This window comes from Helianthus annuus, chromosome 9, assembly GCF_002127325.2.
Source record: "Helianthus annuus cultivar XRQ/B chromosome 9, HanXRQr2.0-SUNRISE, whole genome shotgun sequence".
Classification (NCBI taxonomy): domain Eukaryota; kingdom Viridiplantae; phylum Streptophyta; class Magnoliopsida; order Asterales; family Asteraceae; genus Helianthus; species Helianthus annuus.
In genome coordinates, this window is record NC_035441.2 from 115607625 (window position 1) to 115623459 (window position 15835).

The window sequence follows — 15835 nt, forward strand, 5'->3', positions numbered from 1 at the left end:
TGGCCAAATCCCTAAATTGAAGAAGCTTTCATAGAAAGTCATTCATATGCGCAAAAAAAATGCACAAATCGTACCAAATCTGGTATCTGTCTCCGCCCTCGGTAGTTTTTGGTATCTCTGCTGTACAAAAGTACTGACCTGATCACCAATTATCTATCGTTGAAAAGCAAAACGAATGAATCCAATATACTCACCTGTTATGAGGAACCTTTGTGCATACCTTGATCGCGGGGGGTATGTCCTGATGTGGGACTCACGGGCGTAGTGATTCTATTTCCGATAGCTTGTGTGGGGGCCATAGAATTCTTGTCAATATTACCAAAACATGATAAACAAGCTCACCGAAAGCATGTTGAAAGAAGGATGCATGGATTTAAGCGGACAAACATACTGGCAGTTTTTCTTGTGCCTTGATTTGCTAAAAAGAATTATTACGGATATGACAAGTGTTGATAATATGATCTTTTGCAGGAAAGTCGACGAGTGTTTAACAAAAAAAAACAAAAAAAAAGGAATCTCCCAATCTTTGAAATGAATATCGAAGTCCAAATTGCCCAAGTTTTAAGTGTTTAAGCGAACAAAATGGGCACGTTTTTCGAGAAAGTTTGAAATTTGCATCTGACCTGCGTAATTGTCTAAATGTCATAAATATGTAGTGTTCTTACTTGCGTATTTGTCTACGCCTTTGTAAATATTTTTATTTCTTTCATTACTACTTCTATCTTTGTAAATATAGCATTATAGCATTATCTAACCTTCTCATTTTGCAATCCAGATCTCACTTAGCTCGTTTGTGTGTTTCAGAACACAAGAACTGTTAGAAACGAGATCAAGAGAAGCGGGATGGTATAGGATTGAAGATATATTCTGCATATGTTCTCTTTGAAGTCTCTCACACTGAAACGAAGAATAAGATATCGAAGAAGATCCCCAACAGGTTGCAAAAAGCAGAGACAAACGAAAGAAAAGGCGGGGTGACTCGGTACTACAAGCTAATCTTGAGATGCAAACTTTACCCGCGTAGGGACACACGTGAGCTGTGAGAAAGGTGAGAGAAAGAAAGACTGAGATGATGGAGATCTTATTCAAAAATTGTAGAACAAAAGGAATGTGATGAATCTCGAGAGAAGAAAGAAGCTATCATCAATCACCAGCTCCAAAAGTCACGGATCTTTCAGCAGAATCAGAAGTTTGAGAGATTCAATCTCTGACATCATCCACATACAATGTCATAATGGAGGACGCAAGTGAAGCTAATAACAAGAAAACTTTATCACAGCACAACATGGGAAAAGTAGCAGTAAATCCTGAAACCAGAGTCAAAGAATGAAGACGCTCAAGTACGCAACGGTCTAGGGGGAATATTGTCACACCCCAACCGATGGCGGAATCATCGGGGCGTGGCACTGAGCGAAACAGATTGTTCAAAGAAATTCCATAACAACTATTATTACCGAATAGTTTAAATATCACGTCCCATACCGTGACCCATAAGATAAATTTAGTTATTACAGACATAGGTATCCTTCAAACAAAAACATGTTCCGACAACTCAGATTTAAGTACATAAATATAAATTGTCTTGATTTCTAGACTCTTTCCTAGCCTCGATTTCACAGCAGATAGAGCAAGTAAACATCCTAAACACCTGTCACATACGTTAAAATAAAGTCAATACATATAATGTAAAGGTGAGCATACAAGTTTGATAGTAGCATATAGAGTTCGAATAGTTTACGCATAACCAGCACGTACACAGAGGGAAATGATGCAGGTTAATTATCGACATGGACCTATCAATACCGACGACTGCGGGTTGACTGTCCGAGACAGTTCGCAATACATGATCACCACCGTAAATCATGCAAGTAATTGTCCTTAACAACCCCCGTGTGAACGGGTGCTGAGTCCAAACTATAGTACTACGTTGCTAAGGCAGGTAGACAGCATTCCACGTGTAAACATAACAACAAGCATACATTTAATCACGTAATACATGCAATCGGTTAGCGTTCAAATAGTTTGGATAGTGTGCTCGATTGTGATTTTGATAAGTAACGTATGTAACACCCAAAAGTGCTAAAGCAAAAAGTGTTCGAGTATACTCACAGTGATTGATTATGGATTGAAGGGAGCGCTGAGAGTAAGGTTAGCCTGAATAGTTCGATAGCACAACAATGAGTAACGTGGAAATGCAAACAAATGTGGATGGATCGAATAGGCTGGTCGATCGAACAGCAGGTTCGATCGAACGGGCTGTTCGGTCGGCTGGTATGTCCGATTGGACAGTCCTGTTCGTTCGGCCGGTAGGCTCGATCGGCTGGGCCATTCGAGTGGATTGTTTCTTCCTCTGGTCTGTTTGTGTTTGAGGATTTGAACTTTTCAAGTTTTCGTTGTAGTATATGAGAACACTAAAATGTCCTTACCTTTCAGGTCGATCGATCGAACGGTCCGTTCGATCGGCCGGCTTAACCGATCGGCTGGGAACTTTAGAAGTGGTTCTCAACAGAATGTCACTCGATCGAACAGCCTGTTCGATCGGCTGGCACTCCATACTACGAACGAGTTGTAAAAACAATTAAGTGTTGAAGCATAGTATCTCATGATCCGAAGAGTAATGTTTACCTATCGAGTAGCGTATTCGATCGAACATCACTTCGTCAATAGCATACTTCATAAAATTCGAAAAGTGTGAGACCATGTGCTAGCCGATCGGCTGGCCCGGTCGATCGGCTTGCATGTCCGATCGGCTGGGCTGTTTGAACAGCCTAGCCGTTCGGCCAGCATTTCTGACCTGGTCGGCCTTTCGTCTAACACTTGGCTGTTTGATCACTTGTTGCCATATCGAGGTAGTTTGATAACGAGTTGAACTATGATATCCTCCGTTCCTACTCGTTTCTTCGGCTCGGACAGGAATCACCCAAGTCCGGCCGGTGAACGGTTCGGAACGTCGGTTTAGAGTTTAACCCATCGTCGGTGAACCTTGTATATAGAATCCGAATCTTGAACCTCTTAACTGTTAGAATGATTAGTTAGCCGGTTCAAGCTCCGTTTCTACCGGTTTTAAGGTTTTGAGTGTAAAAGGTTGAAGAAAGTTGGAAATTATTCATAAAAATGTTAAGATTCTTACAAATCTTAGTTTGTTTATGTGGAAACCTGTCAGATCTAAGCTATTCATGGTTGAATGGGGCCAAAGTTTGGTGTTCCTCAAGAACACCATGATGACATCACCCAAGAACACTTAGATCTTGGTGATTTCACGGTTAGAAATCGAGATTTGAAAGATAGAAAGGTGTAGAATCATGTAGTGATAAAAAACGTACAAGAATTAGAGTGAAAACTTACCGGAGTTGAGAGAAATCTGAGAAAAGGTGAAGAAGAAGGCTGGTTCGGTCAGAGCTTTCCAAAAATGGAAGGTGTGACAATGACAGCCCTATTTGTAGGCTCCAAAAGAGGAAAGTGGCAGCCGATCGGCCAGGAGCTCCGATCGAATGGGCTGCTCGATCGGCTAGGAAGATGCTAGCCGATCGGCTGGGCTGTTCGATCAGGATGCTCCTGTTCGATCCGCGACCCTCTTTGAGTATTTCGCGATGATTTTCGATGTTTCGATTTCGATGGACGATGATACAAATACGATAGAGTTCCTAGTCAAATTACATTCAATCCCAACTACTATATCTAACATACAATCTTCTATAAGTCACGTTTTGATGTCGGTTTCGATTGAGTTTGATTGCCTTTCGAGTTTCGATTCGATTTTCGGTTGTTTCGCTTGAGTACCACACCAAACATATAAGTAAACACGCACAAGTAACACATAAGGCACACACACACGTATAACAATACCAGAGTTCGCGTAATTCGAGTCTCGAGCCTGATTGATGAATCGATTAACTTGATTATTGATTGATTAACTTTATCGCATTGTTACTTCCTACTATTCACAGTCGTAATTCGGTCGCATTGATTAAACATTCGATCATTTCATTTATACAACACTTACTCCACATAATACAAAAGTAAAAAGAACATTAACAGTCAAAGAAGTCAAAGTTGACTTAGACTTTGACTTTGACTTTGACATTCGAAAACACGGGGTGTTACAAATATTGTTAGACCATTTTGAGACCATCGGTACTTGAGTCGCTTAGAGTGTAAAACGTTAAACAAGACTGAAGAACGCTTACGGTCCAAAACGCTAAACAAGAATGAAGAACTATCAAGTACGCAACGGTCTAGGGGGAATATTGTTAGGTCATTTGAGACCGTTGGTACTTGTTTTAGATGGTTCTAGATTGGTTTTGTTAAGTTTATTAAGCTTTAGAAAGTCTAGGGGCTAAAATTGTAATGTTTTGATAGTAGCAAATCTGACTTGGTGTAATTAAGATGCCAGCATAATTATAATTATGCTGGCAAGTCAGATCCTATATAAACTCATGTAATGGTGCCCTAGCCAAGGTTTTGGCTAGTTTCTTTGGTGAAAACTCTAGTGTTGTGATCTTCTTGTTATTTCTTGTGCTTAATCCGATTTCCAGGAGCTTGTTAACGTTTATATCAGTTGAGAATTCATACAACACTTGTTGTTAATCATCAAACCAAGATCTTCATCTTCATCTTTTGATTTTTCTTGACTTTTACATATTCAAACACCTAATCAATAGGTGTTTTGGACTAAAACAATCAACCACTGTGATCCGGATTGATATTGGAATCTACAAAGAGTTGCGATCTAGGGTTCGAGATCTGGCAGTCCCGCCGCCATCAACCCAGCCAATCGCCGTTTTGTCCGTCGTCCCTAAACCCTACCGTAGATTAGGGTTTGGCAGCCGTTAACCCATAATTAATAATCGTCACCCCAGTTTTTTTTGTTTTGTTGTTCGTTGAGCAAAAGTTTAAGAAAAGGTGTTGCTTTTTTTTGTGTGGCTCTATCGAATAAGACAAAAAAAAGGAAGCAGGCAATTACCCCACCCCCAAGAACACTTAGATCTTGGTGATTTCACGGTTAGAAATTGAGATTTGAAAGATAGAAAGGTGTAGAATCATGTAGTGATAAAAAACGTACAAGAATTAGAGTGAAAACTTACCGGAGTTGAGAGAAATCTGAGAAAAGGTGAAGAAGAAGGCTGGTTCGGTCAGAGCTTTCCAAAAATGGAAGGTGTGACAATGACAGCCCTATTTGTAGGCTCCAAAAGAGGAAAGTGGCAGCCGATCGGCCAGGAGCTCCGATCGAATGGGCTGCTCGATCGGCTAGGAAGATGCTAGCCGATCGGCTGGGCTTTTCGATCAGGATGCTCCTGTTCGATCCGCGACCCTCTTTGAGTATTTCGCGATGATTTTCGATGTTTCGATTTCGATGGACGATGATACAAATACGATAGAGTTCCTAGTCAAATTACTTTCAGTCCCAACTACTATATCTAACATACAATCTTCTATAAGTCACGTTTCGATGTCGGTTTCAATTGAGTTTGATTGCCTTTTGAGTTTCTATTCGATTTTCGATTGTTTCGCTTGAGTACCACACCAAACATATAAGTAAACACGCACAAGTAACACATAAGGCACACACACACGTATAACAATACCAGAGTTCGCGTAATTCGAGTCTCGAGCCTGATTGATGAATCGATTAACTTGATTATTGATTGATTAACTTTATCGCATTGTTACTTCCTACTATTCACAGTCGTAATTCGGTCGCATTGATTAAACATTCGATCATTTCATTTATACAACACTTACTCCACATAATACAAAAGTAAAAAGAACATTAACAGTCAAAGAAGTCAAAGTCGACTTGGACTTTGACTTTGACTTTGACATTCGAAAACACGGGGTGTTACAGCCTCCCCTTGTTTAGGGAATTTCGTCCCGAAATTAAGTCGAAGGCTACACAACGCCGTGATTTACCAATTTGATGCTTCAGATCTATTTATTTAAACAACTGTGGGTACTTGGCCTTCATGTCGCTTTCGAGTTCCCAAGTGAACTCCACGCCTCGTTTGCCTTCCCATCAGACTTTCACGATCGGGATGCGAGAGCGCCTGGGTTGCTTGGTTTGGTGATCTATGATTTCGACAGGCTTTTCCACAAAGTGTAACGTTTCGGTCACCTGAAGATCGTCAAGTGGTACGATTAGATCATGATCAGCAAGGCATTTTCGGAGGTTAGAGACGTGGAAAGTCGGGTGGACGTTACTGAGTTCCTCCGGTAATTCGAGTCTGTAGGCGACTTTTCCGATCCTTTCCAGAATCCTAAAAGGTCCAACATATCGAGGCGCTAGTTTCCCCTTCTTGCCGAATTGGACTACACCCTTCCAAGGTGATACCTTTAGGAGTACGTAGTCACCAACTTCAAATTCAAGGGGCTTGCGTCTTTTATCGGTGTAACTTTTCTGTCTGTTCCGAGCTTTCACCAGGTTGTCTCGAATCTGGTGGATTTTGTCAGTCGTTTCTTGTAGAATCTCGGGACCGGTTAGTTGCGAGTGACCGATCTCGTGCCACACAATAGGCGATCGACATCTTCTACCATACAAAGCCTCGAAAGGTGCCATTTGAATGTTGGCATGATAGCTGTTATTATACGAGAATTCCACCAATGGCAGGTGCTTGTTCCAACTACCACCAAAATCTATGACACACGCTCGGAGCATGTCTTCAAGAGTACGGATCGTTCTTTCAGTCTATTCATCGGTTTGAGGATGGAATGCAGTACTCAGATTAAGCGACGTACCAAGGGCCGCTTGAAACGTTTCCCACAATCGCGAAGTGAACCGCGCGTCACGGTCTGAAATGATGTCACGGGGCGTACCATGATTACAAATGATCTCGTCGGTGTAGATTTGGGCTAGTCGTTCCACCTTATAGTCTTCTCGTATCGGCAAAAAGTGGGCTGATTTCGTTAGACGATCGACTATGACCCAAATACTGTCGTGACCTGATGGCGTGGGCGGGAGTTTTGTTATGAAGTCCATAGCTATACTCTCCCACTTCCATATAGGTATCGGCGGTTGTTCGAGTAAGCCAGAAGGTCTTTGATGTTCAGCCTTGACTCTTGCGCAAGTTAAGCAACTTCCAACGTAGAGGGCGATATCCCTTTTCATGCCCGGCCACCAGTACTTATAACACAGGTCCTGGTACATCTTGTCAGCGCCGGATGAATGGAGTATCGGGATTTATGGGCTTCATACATGATAATATTTCGCAAATCGGTCCGTTTAGGGATCCATATTCGGTCCAGATAATAGAATATCCCATCGGATTTGCTTACTAACTGAGCTCCATCGTGATAGATCCTCTCTTTCTTCAATGTACGCTCGTTAAAGCAAGCATGTTGAGCTTCGCGGATAAGGGTTTCGAGATTGTGCTGGGCTTGGATGTTTCGGGTGCTGAGCACGTAACTCTTTCTGCTGAGCGAGTCGGCAACCACATTCGCCTTGCCTGGGTGATAACGAATCTCACAGTCGTAATCGTTGAGAAGTTCTACCCATCGGCGTTGACGCATATTAAGCTCTCTCTGATTAAAGATGTGTTGTAAGCTCTTGTGATCAGTGTAGATCGTACACCTAGTGCCATACAGGTAGTGTCGCCAAATCTTTAATGCAAAGACAACCGCGCCTAGCTCGAGGTCATGGGTTGTATAGTTCTTCTCGTGGTTCTTGAGCTGACGAGATGCGTAGGCTATAACCTTGTCTCGCTGCATGAGGACACAGCCGAGGCTAAGGTTAGAAGCATCACAGTAGACAATGAAGTTGTCGCTTCCGTCGGGCAGCGTAAGAATCGGAGCGTTGCACAGCATATGCTTGAGGGTTTGGAAGGCAGTCTCTTGTGCGTTTCCCCACACAAAAGGCTTGTCCTTATGCGTAAGAGCGGTAAGTGGCATATCGATCTTGGAGAATCCTTCAATGAATCGTCGATAATAGCCCGCTAGTCCGAGAAAAGAACGAACTTCTGACGGGTTCTTAGGCGTAATCCAGCTTTTGACAGCTTCAATCTTCGCAGGATCGACATGGATACCCTGACTATTCACGATGTAACCCAGAAACTAAACCTCCTCCAACCAGAATTCGCACTTGGAGAACTTGGCATAGAGTTGGTTTCCCTGAAGTAACTCGAGAACCAAACGTAGATGTTGCGCGTGTTCGGCTTTCGTTTTGGAATAAATCAAGACATCGTCGATGAACACGATGACGAAACGGTCAAGATAAGGCTTACACACGCGATTCATCAGGTCCATAAAAACCGCGGGTGCGTTGGTTAGACCAAAGGGCATAACAACAAATTCGTAATGGCCATAACGGGTTCGAAAAGCGGTTTTGGGGATGTCTTCCTCTTGAATCCGCAATTGATGGTAGCCTGAGCGTAAGTCGATCTTCGAGAAACATGATGCACCTTGTAGCTGATCAAACAAATCGTCGATTCGGGGCAAGGGGTATCGGTTCTTGATGGTTAGCTTATTCAATTCCCGATAGTCGATGCACATCCGGAACGACCCGTCCTTCTTTTTGACGAAAAGGACTGGCGCGCCCCAAGGAGAGGTGCTTGGGCGAATAAAGCCTTTTTCGAGTAATTCCTGGAGTTGGTTCGAGAGTTCCCTCATTTCGGATGGTGCGAGTCGGTAAGGGGCTTTGGCGACGGGGTTAGCTCCGGGAATGAGGTCGATGCGGAAGTCGATATCACGACTTGGTGGTAGTCCGGGAAGATCATCAGGGAACACCTGAGGAAATTCACGAACCACTGGAACATCTTTGACTTCAACTTTCTTTTTCTTTCCCTTCTCCGCTACTACAATGTTGGCCAAGAAAGCTCGGTATTCCTTGCGGAGATACTTGCTGGCTTGAATACAAGACATGAGCTTGAGACCTTTCGATGCTGTTTCACCGTATACACACAAGCGAGAATCGAATCATCTTTTCGAAGCATACAACTTCAGCATGGTTTTCGCGAAGAAAGTCCATGCCTATTATGACATCAAAGCTTCCGAGTTGCATTGGAATAAGGTCAATTGGAAAGATGTGATTGTTGAGTTCGAGAGTACAATCACGGAGTACTGAATTAACGGCAATAGTTCTTCCCGTAGCGACTTCGACTTCGAATGACGAGGACAGATAAGAGCGCTTATGACTAAGGAGCTTCTCAAATTCAAATGACACAAAGCTGTTATCGGCTCCAGTATCAAACAAACATGATGCATAAATACCATTCACAAGGAACGTACCATTAACCACGTTGTTATCCGCCTGAGCCTGATGGGCATTGATGTTGAAGGTTCGGGCATGGGCTGCTTGCTGCTGTTGCTGAGGCTGCTGTTGTTGCTGTTGCTGCTGGGGCTCTTGCTTAACCACCCTGTTCGGGCACCTGTTTGCAAAGTGGTTAGGGTCACCACATGCAAAGCAGACTCGAGCATTGACTGCAGGTGCTTGAGCTGCTTGTTGGCCTTGAGGGGCGGGAAGTAGAGCTTGGTTGACAGTAGCTTGAACTGGGGCTTGACGGGGACCATAGCGACAGTTCGCAGTGAAATGACCGTAAAGGTTGAAGTGAGCGCAAAAACGACAGGCTAGACCCACCGGGTGATGATACGAACACGTTGGGCAGAGTGGGTGTGGGCCTGTGTATGCACGCTTTGCTGGCGGTGCATTGATCACTGGAGCTGAGCGGTGGTGCTGCTGCTGTTGAGCTGGTACAGCTTGTAGAGGAGCAGCAGTTGTTGCGGCAGCACAGCTCTTGTTGCTGGAGCTGTTGTTGTTGTTCTTCTTCTTCCTTCTTGATGACTTGGAGGATTGAGCAGATGAGTCGGTGGGTGCTGCGGTGGCTTGGTGTAGAGACTTGGTATGCTTATCCCAAAAACCAGACTTTACTCGCTTGTCATTTATCTCAGCGGCGAGTAGGTAGGTTTCTTCGATCGTTGCTGGCTTGGCGACGTGAACAAAGTCGGCTACACAGTCGGGTAGAGCTCGAATGTACTTCTTGATGGTTTGATCTGGGGTCTTGACCTGGTCGGGACATATGATGCTAAGCTGTTTAAAGCGAGCAGTCAGGGCAGCGTTGTCTCCAGCCTCCTGCTTGATGTTCCAAAACTCGTCCTCCAGCTTTTGGCGTTCATGGGGAGGGCAGAATTCGTCCATCATAATGGCTTTCAGCTCTTTCCATGTCAGCTCGTAAGCTGCATCATTTCCGCGCTTGTTTCGTTCGGCCGTCCACCAGTCGAGAGCTCGGGACTGGAAGACGCCAGTAGCATTGAGTGTGCGGAGATTCTCAGGACAGCCGCTTTGGCGCAGGGTGACTTCGATGGAATCAAACCATTGAAACATAGCGGTAGGGCCATCTTCTCCGGTGAATTCCTTTGGTCCGCATGCCTTGAACTGTTTGAAGCTGAAAACAGTCTTGGCGGCATCTTTGGGAGCTTCAGTTCTCGACTCCTCAGATGATTTGCTGACATTTTTGTAAACATCGCTCACAGCTTTCGCTACTTGCTTGGTGATGATAGCAGCAAGACGTCTGTCTCTCTTTTCTTGGCGAGTAAGTGGGGTTCGTTGTCCGGATGACGACATGGTCTGCAACAGACATCGTCGTAGGTCTCAGACACATCACGTCTACTACTTACTAAAGCTTAGGAACACGTCGAAACACGTATCACATAAACACACAGACACATACCACAGATACACGTAAACACAGAAGCACATAAGCACAGAGTCACATAAACACAAAAGCACGTAACCACTTAATCACAGAAGCAGTCAGAAAACAGAAACCTACCCTTCAAAGCTCGCGTGTCGTTCGTATAGCGATCGCGTATGGCATATCAGGTAGCACAGCACAGTATAGTATATCCTAACTTAGTCGTATAGCATATCATATCGTAATATCGTCTAGATTGCAGCAACTGGGGATCGATTAGGGGTAGAATAACAGTACGAGTCGTGTGTGTCGATTGAAATGATAGCAAAATCGAATAACATCCCAAAATATAAACACAAAACAGAGAAAGCACACACAAACACATAAAAATCCACGAGTCATCAGAGTACGCGGTTGCGGTTGTCAGAATCGAAACACATAAAATCGAGAGATAGATTGTCTGCGGCTACTAGACATCGACTACCCAAGGCAGCTCGACTATTCACAGTAGACTTGTCGTCACTTTCGACCTTAAGGGTCGTGTTTCTGCCTCGATTCTTGGACATTCAACACACATTCCTTAGGTCATACTTGTGAGTTCAGGTCGTTGGAGTCCGTCGAATGCCTTGGTGAGATGGAATAATATTCAGAACAATTTGCCAAGGTTAGGGTTTCACCCCTGGCTTAGCAATTTCTTCCTTGTTTTTAAGAAAACCTAAGGAGGATTTTCGTCAAAATGGGGATTTCACTCCTGATTTGGTATAATTCTCCTCGTATGTTATTGAAAATGTCAGGATAAGTATGAGTAAATGGATAAAATCACCATGAGTCAGTCAATTTAGTCTGGAGTTTGCGGTTTTCACACCTATTCCTGACCGAATCGCCTGACTTTAATTGAAAATTCGAGTGCAGTGATAGTGAAGGATTGCAGAATAAGCACATAAACTGGGTCTGTTGCTTCCTAACTATAGTCTAGGTCTCTAAGACAGCGACCTGGACTAGGTCGTGTCTAACCTAATTCCCTATAGTTATGGCTCTGATACCAATCTCTCACACCCCAACCGATGGCGGAATCATTGGGGCGTGGCACTGAGCGAAACAGATTGTTCAAAGAAATTCCATAACAACTATTATTACCGAATAGTTTAAATATCACGTCCCATACCGTGACCCATAAGATAAATTTAGTTATTACAGACATAGGTATCCTTCAAACAAAAACATGTTCCGACAAATCAGATTTAAGTACATAAATATAAATTGTCTTGGTTTCTAGACTCTTTCCTAGCCTCGATTTCACAGCAGATAGAGCAAGTAAGCATCCTAAACACCTGTCACATACGTTAAAAGAAAGTCAATACATATAATGTAAAGGTGAGCATACAAGTTTGATAGTAGCATATAGAGTTCGAATAGTTTACGCATAACCAGCACGTACACAGAGGGAAATGATGCACGTTAATTATCGACATGGACCTATCAATACCAACGACTGCGGGTTGACTGTCCGAGACAGTTCGCAATACATGATCACCACCGTAAATCATGCAAGTAATTGTCCTTAACAACCCCCGTGTGGACGGGTGCTGAGTCCAAACTATAGTACTACGTTGCTAAGGCAGGTAGACAGCATTCCACGTGTAAACATAACAACAAGCATACATTTAATCACGTAATACATGCAATCGGTTAGCGTTCAAATAGTTTGGATAGTGTGCTCGATTGTGATTTTGATAAGTAACGTATGTAACACCCAAAAGTGCTAAAGCAAAAAGGGTTCGAGTATACTCACAGTGATTGATTATGGATTGAAGGGAGCGCTGAGAGTAAGGTTAGCCTGAATAGTTCGATAGCACAACAATGAGTAACGTGGAAATGCAAACAAATGTGGATGGATCGAATAGGCTGGTCGATCGAACGGCAGGTTCGATCGAACGGGCTGTTCGGTCGGCTGGTATGTCTGATTGGACAGTCCTGTTCGTTCGGCCGGTAGGCTCGATCGGCTAGGCCATTCGAGTGGATTGTTTCTTCCTCTGGTGTGTTTGTGTTTGAGGATTTGAACTTTTGAAGTTTTCGTTGTAGTATATGAGAACACTAAAATGTCCTTACCTTTCAGGTCGATCGATCGAACGGTCCGTTCGTCGGCCGGCTTAACCGATCGGCTGGGAACTTTAGAAGTGGTTCTCAACAGAATGTCACTCGATCGAACAGCCTGTTCGATCGGCTGGCACTCCATACTACGAACGAGTTGTAAAAACGATTAAGTGTTGAAGCATAGTATCTCATGATCCGAAGAGTAATGTTTACCAATCGAGTAGCGTATTCGATCGAACATCACTTCGTCAATAGCATACTTCATAAAATTCGAAAAGTATGAGACCATGTGCTAGCCGATCGGCTGGCCCGGTCGATCGGCTGGCATGTCCGATCGGCTGGGCTGTTTGAACAGCCTAGCCGTTCGGCCAGCATTTCTGACCTGGTCGGCCTTTCGTCTAACACTTGGCTGTTTGATCACTTGTTGCCATATCGAGGTAGTTTGATAACGAGTTGAACTATGATATCCTCCGTTCCTACTCGTTTCTTCGGCTCGGACAGGAATCACCCAAGTCCGGCCGGTGAACGGTTCGGAACGTCGGTTTAGAGTTTAACCCATCGTCGGTGAACCTTGTATATAGAATCCGAATCTTGAACCTCTTAACTGTTAGAATGATTAGTTAGCCGGTTCAAGCTCCGTTTCTACCGGTTTTAAGGTTTTGAGTGTAAAAGGTTGAAGAAAGTTGGAAATTATTCATAAAAATATTAAGATTCTTACAAATCTTAGTTTGTTTATGTGGAAACCGGTCAGATCTAAGCTATTCATGGTTGAATGGGGCCAAAGTTTGGTGTTCCTCAAGAACACCATGATGACATCACCCAAGAACACTTAGATCTTGGTGATTTCACGGTTAGAAATCGAGATTTGAAAGATAGAAAGGTGTAGAATCATGTAGTGATAAAAAACGTACAAGAATTAGAGTGAAAACTTACCGGAGTTGAGAGAAATCTGAGAAAAGGTGAAGAAGAAGGCTGGTTCGGTCAGAGCTTTCCAAAAATGGAAGGTGTGACAATGACAGCCCTATTTGTAGGCTCCAAAAGAGGAAAGTGGCAGCCGATCGGCCAGGAGCTCCGATCGAATGGGCTGCTCGATCGGCTAGGAAGATGCTAGCCGATCGGCTGGGCTGTTCGATCAGGATGCTCCTGTTCGATCCGCGACCCTCTTTGAGTATTTCGCGATGATTTTCGATGTTTTGATTTCGATGGACGATGATACAAATACGATAGAGTTCCTAGTCAAATTACTTTCAGTCCCAACTACTATATCTAACATACAATCTTCTATAAGTCACGTTTCGATGTCGGTTTCGATTGAGTTTGTTTGCCTTTCGAGTTTCGATTCGATTTTCGATTGTTTCGCTTGAGTACCACACCAAACATATAAGTAAACACGCACAAGTAACACATAAGGCACACACACACGTATAACAATTCCAGAGTTCGCGTAATTCGAGTCTCGAGCCTGATTGATGAATCGATTAACTTGATTATTGATTGATTAACTTTATCGCATTGTTACTTCCTACTATTCACAGTCGTAATTCGGTCGCATTGATTAAACATTCGATCATTTCATTTATACAACACTTACTCCACATAATACAAAAGTAAAAAGAACATTAACAGTCAAAGAAGTCAAAGTTGACTTAGACTTTGACTTTGACTTTGACATTCGAAAACACGGGGTGTTACAAATATTGTTAGACCATTTTGAGACCATCGGTACTTGAGTCGCTTAGAGTGTAAAACGTTAAACAAGACTGAAGAACGCTTACGGTCCAAAACGCTAAACAAGAATGAAGAACTATCAAGTACGCAACGGTCTAGGGGGAATATTGTTAGGTCATTTGAGACCATTGGTACTTGTTTTAGATGGTTCTAGATTGGTTTTGTTAAGTTTATTAAGCTTTAGAAAGTCTAGGGGCTAAAATTGTAATGTTTTGATAGTAGCAAATCTGACTTGGTGTAATTAAGATGCCAGCATAATTATAATTATGCTGGCAAGTCAGATCCTATATAAACTCATGTAATGGTGCCCTAGCCAAGGTTTTGGCTAGTTTCTTTGGTGAAAACTCTAGTGTTATGATCTTCTTGTTATTTCTTGTGCTTAATCCGATTTCCAGGAGCTTGTTAACGTTTATATCAGTTGAGAATTCATACAACACTTGTTGTTAATCATCAAACCAAGATCTTCATCTTCATCTTTTGATTTTTCTTGACTTTTACATATTCAAACACCTAATCAATAGGTGTTTTGGACTAAAACAATCAACCACTGTGATCCGGATTGATATTGGAATCTACAAAGAGTTGCGATCTAGGGTTCGAGATCTGGCAGTCCTGCCGCCATCAACCCAGCCAATCGCCGTTTTGTCCGTCGTCCCTAAACCCTACCGTAGATTAGGGTTTGGCAGCCGTTAACCCATAATTAATCGTCGTCACCCCGGTTTTTTTTTTGTTTTGTTGTTCGTTGAGCAAAAGTTTAAGAAAAGGTGTTGCTTTTTTTGTGTGGCTCTATTGAATAAGACAAAAAAAAGGAAGCAGGTAATTACCCCACCCCCTACGATTTATATCACAACCCAAAAGGCATTTGTTTTGTTGCTTGGGTTTTTGCGCCACTATAAGAAAATAGAGGAATAAGGTTGACAGAGGGTTCCTTGTTTGACCGATTATTTGTCTCCTTTTTTTTTCTTTTCTTGGGTTGTGATACAAGGTAAGTGGGTAGAACCGTAGAACGCATTGTTTTAACAGAGTAGCCCAGTTTGGATAAATATTATTTGGCAGTGGCCGAAGATCTCTCTTTTGGGCAGGAATATATTTTGGGTTGAGATTAGTTTTCTGACCAGTTTGACCAGCGAGTGTTTAACCGTTTGTTTGAAGATCAAAGAAACTTGAATCAGGTGTTTTCTGTTTCTGTTTGTTTCAGTGTTGGTTTTCTATTTGTTTCAATTTCAGTTTTCGTTTAGTCGTGTTTGTATTATCATGGCAGAAGACGGGAAAATTCAGATTGAAAAGTTTGACGGGAAGAAGTTCGGTTGGTGGAAGATGCAGGTTGAAGCACTACTTTGTCAGAAAGACTTAGATGTAGTGCTCGAGGATGAAAAACCAGAAAAGACATCACA